The 17,169-nt window shown below is 44.5% G+C and overlaps 1 long non-coding RNA gene across 3 annotated transcripts in view; it reads left to right on the top strand.

The window, feature by feature from the left end:
- Positions 1–358: 358 nt before the first annotated feature.
- The window catches only part of LOC143831094 (uncharacterized), a 33,664-nt gene continuing 16,853 nt past the window's right edge, over positions 359–17,169 (top strand). For 2 of the 3 annotated variants that reach the window (XR_013228710.1, XR_013228708.1), the window contains exon 1: positions 13,383–13,626. This is a non-coding gene — a long non-coding RNA (uncharacterized LOC143831094). Of the gene's footprint in view, positions 412–13,382; positions 13,627–17,169 lie in introns of those variants that run through there. The other variant, XR_013228709.1, reaches the window with a different exon arrangement.

Below are 17,169 nucleotides of genomic sequence, written 5' to 3'. Positions count from 1 at the left end.
ACTGCACAGGAGGGCTGTGGACTTGGTGTTCTTTCGGAATTGTGTCCAAAATATCAAGGAGGCTGGCAAGAGCTGCTTGAGGCAAGCTCTGCATGAAGCTAAAAGGCAGCATAGCGTGACGGAAGAGCAGCCCAGCATTATGGGTCAGCCAGGCATAAAGTTCTGGCACACCCCTGACAGTACAGTCAGGTCTGTTATTACCACACAAGGGGGGAAACGAGGGTTTGTCAGATGCTTTGAAGGGAATAACAGAACAGAGTCTGTGTTCTATAGACTCTGTCCTTCGGCTAGGACAAGGGGAAACATACTATTCACTGCTTGCAAAGGGGATTGGTGACTGTTGCTGACCTGGGAATATTCTTTATTGATTCCCTCTCCCTCACCAAGTACCTGGAGGTGTATAATATTTGGGTAAGCAACAGCTTAATTGCTTATGTATATCCACACATTCATTTATTTTACTTTCCTGGAGAACAACTGATGAGAAATGTGTTGGAGAGACAGATTGTTTTTATGTACATTGTATCTTTTGCTAAACAAACAAACACGCACACAATGCACACACATAGGAGCATGTTGTATAAATGTAAATTATGCAGCCATAGCCAGATTTTCAAGCTATTTAGTCCACAGATGCATGTGCATAATGGCTCTGTAATTTCATGCTGAACTGTTGTTGCAGTGGTATGTCGTCAACTGTGCAACTGTATACACTTATCTATCTGGTAGTACAGGTTGCTCTTGCTAACCAATTACAGCAGGCAAATATCATTCATGCAAGGGAAATTAGGCATGAAGTTGTGCCAGCAGTGTGGAGCACTTCTCCTCTCCATCCATGTTTTAAATGCCCTCATGAGTGTACACAGCATAAATTTTGGGATATTTGCTCCACTTGATGACATGTCACCTGTGCAAATCACTCAAAGGTTAGAGGATATGGATCATGAATGCCATTCAGGATCACTACCATACATATAAAATGGTCTTCTTTGAAATGAAGTCAACTCTCAGGAGAAAGGAAAGGACAGCACCTCGTGTACTGTGTGCAGTTCCAGAGGCCTCACTTCAAAAAGGACGCCAACAAAATTGAGAGGGTTCAGAGGAGAGTGATGAAGGTGATTTGGGGCCTGAGGGCCCCAATGACTAAAGGCAGAGGGACTTGGGAAAGTTCAGCCTGGAGGAGGTTGAAAGGGGTCCTGATTGCTCTCTTTAAGTGTTTGAAAGGTTGTCACTTCGAGGAGGGAGTAGTTCCTGTTGGCAGCAGAGGATAGAGCTCACAGTAATGGCTTTACATATAGAACGGTATCAGTTAAAAATCAGGGAAAAAATCACAAAGTAATTCAGCAGTGGAATAGGTTGCCTAAGGAGGTGGTAAGCTCCCCCTCACTGGCAGTCTTTAAGCAGCAGCTGGACAGATACTGATTGTGGATGCTTTAGGCTGATCCTGCATTGAACAGAGGGTTGCACTGGATAGCTTAGGTGGCTCCTTTATGATTCTATGTTCTTTGTTTCCCCATAACTCTGTCCAAAAACCTCCAGATAGGAAATTAATATCAAGTCATAGAATCATAGAATCATAGAGTTGGAAGGGGCCATACAGGCCATCTAGTCCAACCCCCTGCTCAATTCAGGATCAGCCCTAAGCATCCTAAAGCATCCAAGAAAAGTGTGTATCCAACCTTTGCTTGAAGACTGCCAGGTCCTATTTTGGCTTTCTGTGCTCCTGACATCCATCCATCCTCTATCTATACCATATATATATCTACTAGTATCAAAGCCCATTTTAAAAATGGGCTTTGAAATGGGCTCCCTCCCAGCAGGAGAGTACCTGCGGGCCACAAAGTCCTGTTGCTGCCTCTCTCCTCGTGGGTGATAATGGAGACTGCAGCCACAAGGCTTCTAGCAGGCAAGAAGGGAGGGTGGGAGCTGGAGGGGGAATGCCAATCAGGGTGGACCTGGACAGACAGGGCCCTGGACAGTCTCCTCCCAGGAGGCTGTTTCCCAAATATATAAGGGAGCGAAATAGTGTTAAGGATATATCAAGAACCATTTGCTTTCATATGTGCCTGCTTAAGAAGTAATACCTACAAAGAACTTTCGGTGGCTTATATCACGCTACCATATTCAAAGATGAGGCAGATAATCACCCAAGGTGTTTTTATTTTTATTTTTTGCAGTGGGTAACTTGTGTGTGAACTTCACACCATCTGGTCTTTTTTTTACTTCAACCAACAAGCTAAAACTTTTTAAAATCAAATAAGTAATTTCTTGATTAAAAATAATAATGTAGAGTACTTGCCTTCATAATTAATATCTTTAATTTTTTATTGTCAATGAGCTTAATCACTATTATACTGATTTTCATTGTGGATGTTACTTTATCAGACGCTGACTAGGGTAAAGGTAAAGGTAAAGGTATCCCCTGTGCAAGCACCGAGTCATGTCTGACCCTTGGGGTGACGCCCTCCAGTGTTTTGATGGCAGACTCAATACGGGGTGGTTTGCCAGTGCCTTCCCCAGTCATGACCGTTTACCCCCCAGCAAGCTGGGTACTCATTTTACCGACCTCGGAAGGATGGAAGGCTGAGTCAACCTTGAGCCGGCTGCCGGGATCGAACTCCCAGCCTCATGGGCAAAGCTTTCAGACGGCTGCCTTACCACTCTGCGCCACAAGAGGCTCTTATATATATGGTTATAAAGGTAAAGGTAAAGGTATCCCCTGTGCAAGCACCGAGTCATGTCTGACCCTTGGGGTGACGCCCTCCAGTGTTTTGATGGCAGACTCAATACGGGGTGGTTTGCCAGTGCCTTCCCCAGTCATTACCGTTTACCCCCCAGCAAGCTGGGTACTCATTTTACCGACCTCGGAAGGATGGAAGGCTGAGTCAACCTTGAGCCGGCTGCTGGGATTGAACTCCCAGCCTCATGGACAGACAGCTTCAGCTAGCATTTCTGCTGCCTTACCACTCTGCGCCACAAGAGGCTCTTGACTAGGGTAGGCAGTAGCATATAAGGAAGCAACAGATCTAATTTGCTTGAGGTCACAAAATACCTCGAACCAGTTCTGTATGTCGGAGTTGTATTCTTTGGTAGCTTTGAGGCACTGAAAAATGGGAATGCGGAGTTGAATCCAAAGCCTAGCCCTATCTAACTACCTCCAGCAGTGCCCAGGTGAGGCAATGTATCAGATTCTAAATAAATAAATATGATTTGCCGTCAATGCTATTATTGTTTAATTTTTTTTAAAACCCAGTTCTCAATATTGCCCTGCTGTGACAGATGGGGAACAGTGATTAATAGCCAGCCCAGTGTTCAAGCCCATAGCTACAGAGTGGCACACCAGAGAGGAATGAATGTATTCCATTTACATCCTCTTAAAAAGGTGCTGGCTAGCGCATTTCATTAAGCCAGCCTCTTGGATGTGGGGTTGTCAAAATATTTTAACATCCACTTCTGACCTCCAAGCACTTTTCTTTTCCCTTCACTGATTGCTCCAGCCTCAGACCTCCCTCACAGTCACAAATGACAGCATTAGCCATTAGACTCATTCTTTGAATTAATTACGCAGAAATATGCTTCCACATCTTCCACTCCATGTCACAGCAAATTTAAAGGGCAGCCTGGGTGGGGTTTTACATGTGCTGTTTTGACTGGCCTTTTCCAGCTAATTTGACTGTTAACACCCTATCGGCACTGTCACTGGTGTGGCACTTGGTCTCCTTTTGCACAGTTTCAGGCTTCTGTGGGAGGTTCCACCCCCCACTCATTTCTCTTTGCGCAGCAGCAGACGCGGACACCCAGTAGACGGCAGATGTGAAAGATGCTAGCGCTGAGTATCAAGGAAAGGCACTGGCACCGTGGCAACATGAAGCTAGGAGGGGAGATGCCAATGAGCTGAAGGGGCAATAGCAGTGGCAAATTCCTTAAGAAATTATTACAGGAAGCCTTCTCATTAAACAAGAATTCTGAAGGAGCAAAATGCAGAGTAGGGAAAGGACCTCAGTGGAGAATAATAGCTGCACACCTGTTGTAGCTGAACATGTTATGTTGATACTTCTGAATGTCAGGGGGCACCTCAAATGCTGTATAAGGAGAGGGCAGAGAACCTCTTTGTCCACACGGCCATGGTGTGGCCTCAACCGAGAAATCAAATAGGAGAGATTCACTAATGCAAATTCTGAGTAAACACATGGAAGTTCTGAGGTGGAAGGAAGAAGATAGAGGGAGGGAATGAATTAGAATGAGAGAGAATATGAAATGCAGTACTGGGATATATGGGAGCTGGGAAGCTAACTAGTGCAGGGGAGGAGCCTGTTGGCACCAATTATACTGGAAGTGTAGTCATGCAATTCTGGAAGAAATAAATTAGGTTTCTATGCAGACACTTTTAAGCCCCCAGTCTCTAAGGTAGAAACATTCATGTTTCAAATGTGGGGCTGACTAGACCAATGGCAATCAGGAGTCTAAATGTATGAGTGTGTTTGTGTTGGGAGGAGGGCTTAGTTTTGTTAAGCACCAAATAATGCTCATGAGAAGTTGATCCTATACAAAATAGATGGGGTGCACTTGAACTGATGTGAACCAGAGGCCTGGAGCTTTAAAGCACAAAGATTGCAGAGAAGTGTTTAAACCTCTCATGAACACATGAAATTGCTTTATACTGAATCAAATCCTTGGTCTATCAAAGTCAGTGTCTTCTCAGACTGGCAGCAGCGATCCAAGGTTGCAGGCAGAGGTCTTTCACATTATCTACTGCCAGATATTTTAACTGGAGATACTGGGAGCACTTCCACACATCGAAAAAAAACAGTATTACACCAGTGAAATGACATAGCGCTAAAAATTATTGTGCATCTGGTCATTCCTCATCTTCTGGCTCTCTCACTTGCGTCTGCCACCCTCTCGCGCTTCTTACACTCTGCAAGCTCTGCTTGAAATGGTGGAAGAGAGCAATGCGCTTTACACATGACTATCTTCCATCTGTCAATCAAGCCAGGCAACCAATCCCTTTCACAATATTTTAAAGGGCCTGCGATGCCCACTAAATTTTTTTTTTAGTAAAACTTCTCCATAGATGCAAAGTGCTTTTTATAATGCCATCCCTTGTTGAATCAGGAGTCTGGAATCTTAAAAAAAAAAATCTCATTCCTGATTTGGGGGTGGGGGAATAGAGAGATGCATGCTTTGTGTGACAACTTTGGGTAAAGAACTTTGGCTAGAAAAACTATCTGACTTTGCTAAATTGGCGAGACTGACAGTATTAGTCAATAGCCGACCGGAAAATGAATTCCAGAAACAATGGAAGCTCCTCGTGGACTATCAAACTAACCAATGACTGAATGGAGGTGAGGGAGGGGGGATGAATCTGTCAAGAGAATCAATTAATCAATGACAATCTTGTGTGTGTGTGTGTGTGTGTGTGTGTGTATAATCAATAAATATTAACTAATTAAAAAAAGAATTATTTTTTGCTTTGCCTGCATGCTTGAACATCTGTTTGTTGCTCCAGGCAGTTTACTTAAAAAAAAAAACAACAACCACAAAACCATCCCCAGGAGAAGGGAGAGGGAGGTGAGTGTGAGGGTGGGACATTGGAGGCGGAGATAGCGCTTCTTTGCCTCCATGCATTTCTTTAGCATGTGGTCTGTTGGTTGCTCTCCTGTAGCTCATATTTTTTAGGGTGGGGAATCCACTTATGCAATTCCCCAACTAGCGCTTTAAAATGAAGGATGTTGCTTGTGGTTTTCTGGATGGACATGGGAGGTTGGCAATGCCATGCAAAATGCCCAAAATGCGTTGTCTTTATATGGTAAGCATTTCACTGTATTTATCAAGTGCAGAATTGGTCTGGGAGTTGAACCTGAGACCTTGTGCATGACAAGTGAATGCTCTCCTACTGAGCCACTGCCTATCTCCTCTGGGAAGAAACCCACAGAAGATGGAGAGCATCTGTTAAGGGACTGACTCATTCATAAGGAATAATGGGTTAACTGATAATCTAGCTGGGGATGGGTAAGAACAATAGTAGGAGAATACCATAAGGAGAATACCATAAGGGAACAGGGAAAAGAAAAAAATATGAAGTACAGATGTTTATAAGCAAAAGCCTTCGAACTACAATGGGAGAACTAAAGTGTCTGGTATTAAATGAGAATATGGATACAATGGACAAGTCAGAAAAAATGATGGGATATGGAAAATCAGCAGGATATATATACATGTCTGCCTAGATACTATAGAATCGACAGACTGTGGTATATGGTTGCTTGAATATCAAAGAAGGCATAGAGTCTAATGAACTAAAACAGATTTTCCCACAAAACAGCTGTTATGAATATACCAGGCTGAAAAGGTAGCCTGATATTAGGGATAATATTAGGAATGACTTCCACTACTGTCATGTTAACTGAATAGATCCATTTTAATGCAATGATAGAGACAGGATGAGTTCAACATTTATGTGAATGGGATACTACCTCCAATGTCCAATAGATCCACTGATAAAGTGGGCTCTATCCCAAGAAAGCATATGTTTCAATAAAACTAAATGGTAACACTAGACACCATTAAGTTTTTTGTGATAAGGGAAATCTAAAGTTATAGTTTGCATATGTCACATAACATACAATTGAATCTCATAAAGTTGGTTCTGGCCCATAAATTGTTCTGCCACATAGATTGAATCCAATAAACCACAATGGACTATATTAATTCACAAGGTTTTTCTCCTTCTCACTACCGTTTCCTCCTATCTCCTGTGCACTCATCCCAAGTTGCTGATAAAGACCAGGAAATTCTTGAAAACAGAGTGGGATACAGTACAATATGCTACAACAAGGAGAAATCAGCAGAAATCATCCCTCCCCAAAAGTTGGAGACTGGAGCCTCTTTTTGGCATACAGAAGGTCCTAGGTTTGAACCCTGGCACCACCAGTTAAATGGATCCAGTACTAGGCAAAGTACAAAACCTCCACCTGAGACCCTGGAGAGGTGCTGCCAGTCAGAGTAGACAATACTGGCCTTGATGGATCAGTGGGCTGATTCAATATAAGATGGCATCATGTCTTAGGGGGTTGGAGTACCTTTCCTGTGAGGAGAGGCTAGAAAGACTAAGGGCTATTCCGCACAATGACCAATGTTGCTAAATGTTTGCAGTATGCAGAAATGCTATATTTAATAGTGGAATTTTGTCATTCCTCACACCTTCAATTCTAGTGGAATTTTGAAGTCCCAGTAGCGGTCTATTCATTCCCCACAGGTTTCCAGTCTTGCTGGAATCGCAACAAAGGAGGCAATATTTTTCCGCACTTCTTCCCGCCCCTGGCTGTCAATCAAACAGAACAGCCAATGCACTGTTATGTTCATGCTCCTGAAAAGCCCCTGTCCCTTTAAAAACTGTTTTTTAAAAACCTGAAAACAACAATAGCAATGAATATTTGTTAATTCAATGTCTTAGAAAGACCTTTTTCACTGGCGTAGGAGCCGGTGCTTAATCGTTTACACACTCTTCAAGTAAAAAAAAAATCCCCCCCTCCATGGGTGCAATTTCTGGTCGAAATTACGGGTAGTGTCGACAGGTGGCTGTATTGTGCTCAGAAACTTTAAAGACAATTGCAGAAGGGAGCTTTGTTTTACTGTTAAGCAATTCAGTGGAGTGAGTTCAGCTGAAGAAGCCTCGCTTATTCATTGCTTTCGCTGGTTGAAGGGAAAAAATGGCGATTGCGTCTCCGGAAGCTCAGGAGCGAGAGCTAGGGAGGGGCATTCTTTGTACCACTATTTTGAGAACGCACATGTCTTTCGCTGATGTGTTGTGGCTTGTGCTCAGAAGTGTAGCAGTTTTTTGGGAGGGAATCCGCTTTTCTGGATTTCCCCCTAAGCACTATAAAATTCCTATTGTTGCTGGAGTTTGGCGGGAGTTTTGCGGTTTGTTTACGACATCATGCGGAACATTAAATTAATAGCAGTTACAAAAGGTAAGACTTCAGTTATATTTAAGTTGTGCGGAACGGCCCTAAGACTTTTCAATACAGAATAAAAGCATCTAAGGAGGACAGACGTGATTGAAGTTTATAATATTATGCATGTGACAGAGGATATCTCTTCTTCTCTCATAATTCAAGACCGTTGTCGTTTTAACAGCACCAGACTACAATACAACAACTTTTCTGAAAACTCTTGTATTTCTGTAACACACTTAAACAATTTATGAAATTTAAACATTTCAAAATGTCTACTTTATTGAGTCTAATGTTCAGTCTCATTTTTTAAAACAAAATGCTGCCCTTTACATTGCTCATGCCCCAGGTCCCTACTTTAGGAGCAAAGTGGCGTATATAATTCAGACTTACCTTTTGTCTGGCCAGAGTTCAACAAAACCAACCAGGTGTAACAAAATGACTGACAGATTTCCCTGGTCAATGCTGTGTTCTAGGCATCTCAGCCTTGTGGGAATTAAGGCGAGCTTCTCTATAATCCATCTCCTCCTCCCCCATCCAGTCCCCACACAATTTAGAAGACAGCTTGTCTACCCAAGCAGGCTCCAAAACTAGGAGAAGTTTGTCATAAACACAGCAGGGGTTCTACTGACTTAGATGCCAGCAAGAAACAAGTAACTGACAGCTGCCTACAGCTAGGTGAACTCACAAAGAAAATGTTGGATGCTTCTAGGAAAATAAGAATTCTCCTTCAGATTTCACATGTGCAAATCAAAACTACAGCAAATCTGCATGCATGTTTGTATGTGCATGTGTCTGTATACAGGGGTGGGAGATGCATATAGTTCTGTTGATCTAAGCTGTAATAACTTTGTAGAGAATATTTAAAGATTGGACAGTTTGGTAATTGTGAAATAAAACTTGTAAAGGAACATGAAGGAGGAGGAGGAGGAGGAGGACGAGGATATCTATGTTAGTTCTCTTTTGCTGGTTACTATGGCTACTCAGTTGGAAGTTAGTCCTACTGAAATCTGTCAGGCTAGGACTGGCCTGTTCATTATTTTAATTTTCACCTCAGTTTATACACATTCATACTTAAATGCTTATTTTAGCAGCCGGTTGTCAACATGCCACCAATGAAGGACTACTTTATGCATATACTAGAACTAAAGCCCATTTTATGCAGGAATAAAATGGGAGCTAGGCACCCCCGCCCCAGGGAAGCCTTCGCAGGATGAAGGCTGCCCGGGGGCTGGGGCTGCGCAGCCTGGCATCCACGATAAGGGGCGTTCTCCCATCCCCGGGGACAGTCTCACCACGTCCGTGAGGCGGCAAGGCTGTTATGGGATTGGGAAAAGGCCGCTGGCATCCTGTCCAGGTGGCCGCGAGCTGAGACATGTTCCCCCACTTATCTGTGCGGAGCGGCGGGCAGCAAGGGAGCTGTAAGAAGATGCGGCGTCAGGGAGGCAGGTCAGCTTGGGCTGGGGGGCGGGATGAGGGTCAGGGCCGCGGCGGCGAGGGCAACCAGGCATTCGCAGGAGTCCGCGAATGCCTGTTTCAGTAGCGGCAAGGGAGCTTTCAGGAGGTGCTGCCGCGGGGAGGCAGGGCAGCGTGGCCTGGGGAGCAGGGCGAGGGGCGGGGCCGCATCTACATATCGGCCAGGGGAACCAGGCATGCGCGAGAGTCTGCGCATGCCTGGTTCATTCCAGTGCGTTGGCGGAGGCCGTGCGTACCGCACGGCCTGCCGCCGGCACTGTGGGAAGGGGTGAAAAGGGGTGGAAAAAGCGGGGGAAGGCATAAGGGTGAGTGTGGTGGTGAGGGGACAGGGACAGTCGGGGTGGGGGTGGGAAGGGCTGGGAGGGCAGCTGTTCGAGAGGCGGCCGGTGGGCGTCATGTTGTCGTGGAAAGGGTTTGGGGGATTGAGGGGGTAGTTGACGGTGGGTGAGTGCATGTGTTTAGTGGGTGGGAAGCAGCGACGGCACGGAAAGATCGAGGGATGGTTAGTTAGGGGTTGGTGGCTGCGTGAGTGCAGAGGGTGGGAAAGTAACAGGAACACCGCGTCGAAGACGGGGAGGAGAGGTCGGCAGGAGGACTCACCATGCTGGAGGTCTGTGCCGTCTGCGCAGTGGGTCCCCTGGTGGCCTGGGCGAGGCTTTTCACGGCTCCCTATTGGCTGCTTGGCCCTTGAGTGCTTCGCAGCTCCTGATTTGCCCCTGCGAGTTTTTATCCTGGACAGGGCCCGTCCTAACTCCTCCCCAGTTGCCCTTATCGGTTTATTTTATCCGCTCCGTAGGAGTGGTTAACGATATCATTATACCTAATTCCAAATGTGGCCCCATCTGTGGATACTTCAATCCAGTGATTGGAGCCATGAATGTACAGATAAAACAGATACTTCTTCAAACAGGAGAAGCACCAAGCTTACAGAAAAATCTGAAACCTAAAATAAATTAGTTGGTGGTTACTGTCCCCAAATTATGAAAGCAGCATCTGTAAACTTAAGAAAGGAGATCTCAGTTACTATTGTGGGAGATGCTAGGCAACCAAAACAACATTGCCAATCCTCAAACTGTGATTTCCACTAGTTAAAGGCAGGGGTAGAAAACAGAACAATTTACAAGGTCTCTCAGTCCATCCTACACTCCTCCTTCCTGCCCTTCAGGCCAGGTCCAACAGCAAGCAACATGCTACCAACAATTGGTGTTAACTCATCCAGTTACAATGCTGGCTACTGGACAACTTGAAACAACACAAATTCTCTGGGTTCCATGGCAGCCTTCACAAAACTTGCACAATTTAGCCTGGCCTGGCAATAGCCAGCCACTACACAACTTTCTTGAGCAACATGAATGACCTCTATAATTTGGATATGCAATTGCAGGAAGAGGCTGCCAGGAGTAGGGAAGGAAGGAAAACCAAGAGGCAGTTTGTACAGTGGTTAGAGTAACACTCTAAGATCTGGGACACCCATGTTCAAATCCCCATCTTGCCATGGAAAAATTTCTGAGTGACCTTGGGTCACTAACACACTCTCATCCTAACCTATGTCACAAGATTCCTGTGAGTATAAAATGGAGAAGAGAATGATGCATGCTACTTTGAGTTTCCACTAGGAAGAAAACTAAGGTATGGAAGAAGTAAATAATACATGATGATAGGGGCATGAGAACGAAAGCTTGGTGATCTGGAAGGACAGAAGGAAGCAGAAAAAGACTGGATACTGTGGTCACCAAGAGAGAATTATAGGGAAGGCTCTACAGGAGGAAAAGAAGTAGCCCTTCCAAATCTTTATGGATTCCCTGCTTGTCAATACATCTGATTTTCAACATGCCTAGTCTGTGGATACTTTAATCCAGGTATTGGACTCTTTAGCATTATTGGCATATTAACATAGCAACAGCAAAGAAGACAAAAAGATTACCTGTGCTCAGAACAACATCAAAGAAAGAAGTTGCAAGACTAATTGTAAATATTAATGCAGCAATTGAAACAATTCATATAGCAAACATAACTGAAACCAGTCAGTTGATGTATGGTGCAGCAGTTGTAGTAACAACAGAATTGGGAATGGAGATTAAGAAAAAGGCATCAAAGGATTTTATGACGAAATGAAACTGGCACATGAGATTAGGAAAAAAAATCAACAAATGCTCTTCGGACTTAAGAGCCTTAAAAGAATTAAAAGAAAGGAAACGGAAGAATTAAAGAATTAAAGAAAGTCTCAGGGAGAAATATCAGTGAGATATAAAAACAATAGCCCACATTGCAGAAGAAATTATAGGGGCTACAAAACCCCAACTGCAATTTAAAATCCCAATTAGACCTGCCAATAAATAAAAATTAAATGGTCAAATGCAGTCCTACATGAAACTCTTTTAAATTGCCTCCAGCAGATTGAAAGTGAAGGGGCCAGGTGCGCCTCCCTGCAGAGGCTGTTCCATAGCTGTGGGGCTGGTGCTGAAAAGACCCAGGCTCCTGTGTTCACCAGGTAATCTTTTGATTGGCAGGACAATCAAGGGGGCCTCTCCCTATGATCTTAATTCCCAAGCAGGAAGATATGGGAGAAGAAGTTTGTTTAGATAGCCCATTCCTAAACTATATATGGCTTGAAATGGCAAAATCAGCACCTTGAATTGTACTTGGGAGCAGATTGGCAGTCAACAAAATTGCAGGATCACAAGCTCCTGGCAGTTGGAGTCTAACTGTAGCATTTTACACTAGCTGCAGCTTCTGAGAGCCAGTTTGGTGTAGTGGTTAGGAGTGCAGACTTCTAATCTGGCATGCTGGGTTCGATTCTGCACTCCCTCACATGCAGCCAGCTGGGTGACCTTGGGCTCGCCACAGCACTGATAAATCTGTTCTGACTGAGAAGTAATATAAGGGCTCTCTCAGCCCCACCAACCACATGGGTGTCTGTTGTGGGGAGAGGAAAGGGAAGGTGAATGTAAGCCACTTTGAGACTCATTTGGCTAGAGAAAAGTGACATATAAGATCCAACTCTTCTTCTTCTTCTATTTATCTATTATATTTATATACCGTCCTCCCCGAGGGCTCAGGGCGGTTTACAGGAATCAGGAAAAGATACAGATAACATATAGTAACAGGTGATAACAGTAATAACATTATAACAATTCTAACACTAATTCTAATACTAATAATGCTAATAATAATCTTTAACCGCTCCGTAGGAGCAGTACAAATAAAGCATTAAGGGGGGATCGGGATGGGCCCAGTCTGGGATGGGGAAGGGCACCCCTTGGCCCCTTGCTGTGCCTGCCAATTGGGCCCTCCGCTTGTCAGTCCAGCGCCAAGGGGCCAATTGGCAGCCACACACAGAGCGGCTGCCAATTGGCCCCTTGGCCCTGAACTGAGCTTACCCCCTGGCCGCCGACATGGCAGGTAGGTGGCCAGCCAGCCCAGCTTGCCCTGTGGCCCTTGGCCGGATGGTGGCCGGGCAGGGGGTAACTTCGGGACCGACAAAGGGACAGCCCTGCCGTGTCGCAGACATGGCGGGGCTGTCCCTTTCCTGGCCCCAAAGCCCCAGTGTCTCCCGGGAGCCAAGCGGGGGCGGGGAGGCTTCGGCCCAGCCCAAGGGACAACCCCGCCACATTGCTGATGCTGTGGGGCTGTCCCTTGGCCCGCCCTGAAGCCCTGTCATTGTCCCCAGACTGGGGTGGGGGTGGGGCAGGCTTCAGTGCGAGTCTCCAAGCCCCGCGCTGAAGCCTCAAGTGGTTGGGGGGGGGCTGGCCAGTGAGTGGGGAGGGAAAGAGTCAGGGGAGTGGGTGGAGGGCCTGGGAGGGGGGAGGGGGCCTCCTGCACCCACCCACTGCCCACTAGGGCCCGCTGTATTTCAGATACAGCAGGCTTAATTGCTAGTAATAATAATAATATTATAACAATAATAACAATATTTTGAATACTCTTCCAGAGTAGCCCCGAGTACAGCACATTGCGGTAGTCCAGTCTAGAAGTAATGAAGGCATGGATCACAGTGGCGAGATCTGACTGAACCAGAAATGGATGCAGCTGACATTCAAGCTGAAGCTGGGTGAAAGCACTCTGAGCCACCACAGCCACCTGCTTTTCGAAGGTGACTACTGTGTCAAATTTCACCCCAAACTAAACCTGGCTTTTCAAAGGAACGATAACCCCATACAAGACAGAAGAGATCTCAAGTCCCTGGTCTGTCAAAGTAAGCACAGTGCTGTCCCTCCTGTTACTCATCCCCTAATATGATTTTTTCTGCCAGCTTTTTGCTCCAGTCTCTCCTTCTGATTAAGTGCATTACTTTAATAGGTTTTACAGTGGACCAAAGCACCATCCTGAGGCATAGTTGAGTGATCGGGTGCTGATCTGAGAGTAGATTTGCCCAATTTCATAATCACCTCTATGCATCTTAAACATCAAAATGTACCTATCTTATAGCTTCTTTTTGTTGTGTGTTTGACTTGTACATATTTGCGCTTCAGCAGTGAAATACGACTCCTAAAGAAACTTAAGGCAACTGCACATAGCAATCATATCTATATTAATTATTTTGCAATATTTTATCAATGCACACAGCAGCATACTTAAAATGGCAAAATACCTCAGCAGGGGGAAAAAGGAACATACAATTATGCTGCTTTTTTGAGGTTACTGCAGTGTTTTATCAAGCATATTGGTAATGCAGAGGAGGTAAAAGATACAAATGAACTGAAGGAACTGAACAATGTGGCAAACTGTTTGAGATCAATTCAAGAATTTATTTTAAATGTTCTCTTTATTAAACCAAAATTAAAGCATAGAATATAGTATCATGGCGGGGGGGGGGGGTGGAACAATAAAGGAATGGGATAGGGAAAACCTAAGGTTGCCACATCTACCAGATCTCCAGTCTACAAAGATCAGTTCATCTGACAATGGAGTTGCCAGCTCTGGGTTGGGAAATACCTTGAGATTCAGGGGTGGAGCTGATGGGGTTTGAGGAAGGGAAAGAAATGGGGGATGATGACATAGAGTCCACATTCCAAAGCAGCCATTTGCTCCAGTTGAACTGATCTCTGATACCTGGAGAAGATCTGCAACTCTGTAGGGGGGATGAGGAGTGTTTCTGGCCACCACATGGAGGTCGGCAACTACCTGGAGAAAATGGCTGCTTTGAACACAGGAATCTATGGTTTTATATCCTGTGAAGTCCCTCCCCTCCCCAAACTTCACCATCTCCAAACTCCACCCCAAACTCTGGTAATTTTCCAACCCAAATGTGAGAACCCTACATAAGTAAAAGTCATCGGGTCACAGATCTCCAGCAACAGCCAGTGTTAATGAACAAGTCCAAACAGCTAAAAGGTACCCCTCTACCATGTAATTATCCAGAAACATTGATGAAGTATCCTCTAGTTGCAAAAGTGATCATGATAGCCAAACTTCATAACTAGGCTTCTTTTCCTCAGCAAAAGAAATATAGACAGAGGAGTTCCCAAATCTGCACAGAGAACAATAGGATTACATGCCCTTTCCTTGGAGGCTGGGAAAGATGATGCCCCTTGCAGGATGAGCCAATAGTCTGCAGTCTCTACCTTCCCATTCCACCTCCCAGGAACACCATACAGACCTTAAACCAGCCTTCCAAGAACTGCTGACAGGGATCTGGGTCTTCGCCTGGCATCAAACCCAGCCCCCAAGATTTACATATTGTAATGGCTTACTCATGCCTTCTGGCCTTTGCACACAAGATAAGACTGGCTTGGCCCGGCTTAAAACATTCCCTCCTCTGACTCATGAAGAAGCTACATTATGAAGAGGAACATACTGCTGTCTTGAAAAAAAACAGGGATCAGAAACAGTCAAAAATTCCCCTATTACAATACATGCACTAATAAGGAAACACCACTGAAAATTTAGGGCAGCCTTTGGAAGAGAGCTAATGACTGATAACCAGACATCATCTTTCATTACGTGACTCCAATACTTTACAGCTCTTCCTTTGGAGCTTTTATTGGCTGCTGTACACATTTTATATGTGTTAAGAATTTGCGTGTGTTTAAACCAGACCTTTGAAGAAGGCCCTATAAGGGCTGGAACACATCAGTCTTTTGGTTCACATAGTGCATAGCATATTGGCTTGCAATAGCCTATGGGCTGGACATACGTTTTTAATTCCTATAGTTGTTTTTTTAACAATTGTGCACAATAAAAGTAAAATAATTGTAACAACAATACAGACATTCAACCTTTGCAGGTCCTAACTGTTGCCAGTTGGGTTTTTATGGTTCCAGCTCTAGTTTCCCCCCACCCTTTTGGTTTTTGTCAGAAACAGTCAAACCAATATGCAGAACTATAGTCAATTTCTAATAACTGTATGATCAATCAGAGGGTTGCAATCATTTTCTTTACCACCATGCAATCAATCTGTTAGAGGAGTGCATTCCATCCACAATTGTTCCATTTAGTTACCATGACTGACAGTAGGCAATTCCATGGGCTGAATAGATCAGAGGAGATGTGGACAGGTAGAACCAATGGAAGATGCAGTAGGAATCGCTTGGCAAGGTGAGGAGGGAAACTTCTAGCACCCTGCTCTTTTTTGTAAGCACCAAGAATCAGAGCTTCTCTGCTCCACCCTGTCTCTGCTGCCCCTGGGCAAGATTTAGTCTGGGGAATAAGGAACAGAACCTCATTGCCTGGAAGATGGCCTGTGTGTGCAACTGCTGAGAGGGGTGTAATCGTGTCTGCAAATCAAGATGAGCTAGCTGGCCAATGAAGCATGCCTGGCATTTTATTTCTCATATTGTTTGGAGATAGGGATTCAGCTGAGTGCATTCAGCAAATAAAGATCAAATAACCTGCTGTGAATAATGTTTTAAACCCGGGTTCCTATCAGGATCTAGTTATAAGCCCATATACTCTGTTGGATAAAAAATAAGTTACACATGGCTGGAGGCAGTATTACTTTCTATGGAAGATGAAATCTGTTTTGAAATAGAAAATGTTTAGTGAGCTCAGTTTTTCAGAATGTTTGAGCTGCATAAAAGTGCCCTGACAGAATATGTCCAGTGGGTTTCATCAATATTTCACCTAAAGCATTGGGTTCTGGAGTTCAGGATTAATCCAAAGGAGACCATACTTTGATGCAATCTTTGCTCTGGGACGAAGCTTCTAACGAGCTGCTCAAGGTAGCTCATCCTGGACCAGAAGACATGCATATGCTGATACATGTATATTTGCTTACAGCTTTCAGTATGTTTTCCAAAAGGTTAAGTGATATTATTTTATCAGACCTGTGGGCTATTGAAGAAGGCTGCCTTGGATGCCTTTGATTTGTGGGACAGTGGAAGAGCATGCAGATTTGTGGGACATTGTTTTGCATGCAGAAAGACCCAGGTTCAAATCTTGGTCTTTCCAGTTAAAAGGCATAGGCAGTAGGTGAAAGATAATCTACCTGAGATCCTGGAGAAGCACTGCTAGTCTGAGTAGACATACTGACTTTGATAGACCAACGGCCTAATTCAGCATAAGACAGCTTTATGTAAGTTCATGTGTTTTATGCAGCTAGTATTGCTGAATAGAGAAATAATGACAGATATGTTTTTATCAAAACTGCCGGGGATAAAACCAGTGTCACTTTAGTGTATTACAGGAAGCAACAGAGTATATTACAGGAAGCAACTATGAGGGATGTTACCAGTAAGGATGGCCGATTTGTCTCATATAAGATTAAAAGTACCCAAATCAATGCTGACTCAGGAATTTT

Source organism: Paroedura picta, chromosome 3 (genome assembly GCF_049243985.1).
Source record: "Paroedura picta isolate Pp20150507F chromosome 3, Ppicta_v3.0, whole genome shotgun sequence".
Classification (NCBI taxonomy): domain Eukaryota; kingdom Metazoa; phylum Chordata; class Lepidosauria; order Squamata; family Gekkonidae; genus Paroedura; species Paroedura picta.
Note: the sequence above shows the minus strand (reverse complement) of the source record. Positions and strands in the feature narration are given on the sequence as shown.